Genomic DNA, 436 nt, shown 5'->3' with positions numbered 1-436 from the left:
TTTTTTTCCTCCGGGTTTTGTCATGGAAACGCTGACACAACCTCCAGACGGCGGCCGAGCTCGGCCGGGTACTGAGGGCTTTTGGGACCCTGCGGGAGCGCGGCGCACTCCGGACTCCCCGAGAAACAGCTGGACGCGACCATGTCCCGGGCAGGGGCGGGGGGAGGCGACGCTCCGCCCCGGCGCGGCCCCGCCCTCCTCGCCGCTCCGCAGGCTCCCTCCCCTCGCCGGGGGCTGCGAGTTGCATTTGGTAAAACCCAGCCTCGGAATATATAAATCATTGGAGCGCAATGAAGTAGCCTTTGGAGAGGAGGGAGGGGGCCGTCCGACAGCCACAGCGGCCAGTGCAGCGCAGCGGTAGCAGCGGCGGCAGCACCATCGCCGCTCACACCCCAGCCGCCCGGCCCGCGAGGAGGCAGCGGCGACCGCCGGAGCG

The sequence above is a fragment of the Marmota marmota genome, unplaced genomic scaffold (assembly GCF_001458135.2).
Source record: "Marmota marmota marmota unplaced genomic scaffold, marMar, whole genome shotgun sequence".
In the NCBI taxonomy this organism is placed as follows: domain Eukaryota; kingdom Metazoa; phylum Chordata; class Mammalia; order Rodentia; family Sciuridae; genus Marmota; species Marmota marmota.
The sequence above is the reverse complement of the archived record's forward strand: the minus strand, read 5'-3'. Positions refer to the sequence as shown.